Raw genomic sequence first — 2,500 nt, 5'->3', positions numbered from 1 at the left:
ACCCTGTCCATCTTCATCAATCACCATCATCATCATCATCATCACCCTGTCCATCTTCATCAATCACCATCATCATCATCATCATCACCCTGTCCATCTTCATCAATCACCATCATCATCATCATCATCACCCTGTCCATCTTCATCAATCACCATCATCATCATCATCACCCTGTCCATCTTCATCAATCACCATCATCATCATCATCATCACCCTGTCCATCTTCATCAATCACCATCATCATCATCATCACCCTGTCCATCTTCATCAATCACCATCATCATCATCATCATCACCCTGTCCATCTTCATCATCATCATCATCATCATCACCCTGTCCATCTTCATCAATCACCATCATCATCATCATCACCCTGTCCATCTTCATCAATCATCATCATCATCACCCTGTCCATCTTCATCAATCACCATCATCATCATCATCACCCTGTCCATCTTCATCAATCATCATCATCATCACCCTGTCCATCTTCATCAATCACCATCATCATCATCATCACCCTGTCCATAGCATAATCTATACCATCTTCATCAATCATCAGCTTTATCATCATCATCATCATCATCATAATCAGTTTGTTCATCCATCATCTGATCTCTAAAACACTGTGCAAAAATAACCTCCCTGGACATGGCCAGGGCACGTGTGTGTGTGTGTGTGGGGCCAAGGCACGTCTTTTAATCTCTATGTTACAGAATCAAGGGCTTGTGATGGAGGAGCATCGATGTGTACACACACAGACAGCGTTGGGCCCTTGGGGAGAATAACAGCGCTGTAGTACAGTGTTCCAGCCAGAGAGGGCGCTGTGCGTGTCAGAGCAGGGATGCGGCTCTGGTTGGCATTAAAAGGGGAGATGAGAAGGAGCTTTCTGTGCGTACTGACCAACACACACACACACACACACACACACACACACACACACACACACACACACACACACACACACACACACACACACACACACACACACACACACACACACACACACACACACACACACACACACACACACACACACACACACACACACGTTCAGAGACGGGACAGGGATACAAAAAAGGCAGTTTGGTGGTAAAATAACATGTGTGTGCTGTGTGTGGCAAACATCAGTCAGCTGTGCAAGAAGGATGGGGTCAAAGGTCGCAGAGGGTTATGGGGTTTATGTGAAGCAGGGTCGGAGGCTGATGCTTGCGGTTACCGCGGGAACATTAACTCTATTTCTCTTGCTCTGTAGTTATGGCACAAAGGATCCTCTGCTGTGGAGGACAGGGGCATAAGCAGCATCAATATCTATGGTGGTTTGTGCTACGCTAATAAACCAGGGGCGAGGAGAGTCATGATATCAATATCTATGGTGGTTTATGCTATGCTAATATACCAGGTGTGAGAACCCTTCAAATATTCTATTTAAATCATTAAAGCGCAATGTTTGATTCACACACACACACACACACACACACACACACACACACGTTTGATTCTGCAAAGCTGCTTCAAGAGACTAAAGTTAATGACAACGATTGGCATGAGCAGGATGGACTGATATTTAAAGTAAGGCAGTGTGTGTGTGTGTGTGTGTGTGTGTGTGTGTGGGGGGGGGGGGCGGTCTGTGAAACAAAAACAGAATTCTGTGTGTGTTTAGAGATGGGAACGCAAGGCGGCGTGTGAGTGAGGGAGGGAGAGAGAGAGAGAGAGAGAGAGAGGGAAAGAGAGAGCGCGAAAGCAGCAGCAGCAGTAAAGACCCTCCACCCTTGAGCTATTCAGGCCCAGTGTGACGAGCTTCTTGGCAGAACATTCTGGAATTTTTCTGCTGAGAGTTTCCGGCTCTCGCTCCATCTGTTCCCCCGTTGCTATCGGAGACGCGACGAGGCCAGGCAAGGCGAGGCGCTCCAGCTGAGCGTGGAGCAGCAGGCATGTGTGTGTGTGTGTGTGTGTGTGTGTGTGTGTCTTAGTCAGGTGCCTGCCGCCAGGTGGCCCACAGCTGACCGATCACTCTCCACGGCCAAAACAACAAGTAAACAAAACCAAAAACAGCACAAGTGTCCAAGAACAAAATAATAATAATAAAAAATAAAAACAATGCTTTAAAAAAACAAAAGGACCAGATAATGCCCCTGCGTTTCGTATTGTGTACTGTATCTGCTCCTCAATGAGGCAACAGCTCCAACTGATCAACAGTAAACACAAACATCAACAGCAGCTCATGAAAAAAACAAACACACACCATGAGGCGTTGTCAGCGACTACCTAATCACAACTGCTCCCCACACACACACACACACACTCCCTAATCACAACTGCTCTTCACACACACATTCTCCCTAATCACAACTGCTCACACACACACACACACACACACACACACATATTCTCCCTAATCACAACAGCTCTCCACACACACACACACACACACACACACACACACACATTCTCCCTAATCACAACTGCTTAGCTTAAATTCTCCTTAGAATATAATAG

Source organism: Clupea harengus, chromosome 19, assembly GCF_900700415.2.
Source record: "Clupea harengus chromosome 19, Ch_v2.0.2, whole genome shotgun sequence".
In the NCBI taxonomy this organism is placed as follows: Eukaryota; Metazoa; Chordata; class Actinopteri; order Clupeiformes; family Clupeidae; genus Clupea; species Clupea harengus.
The sequence above is the reverse complement of the archived record's forward strand: the minus strand, read 5'-3'. Positions refer to the sequence as shown.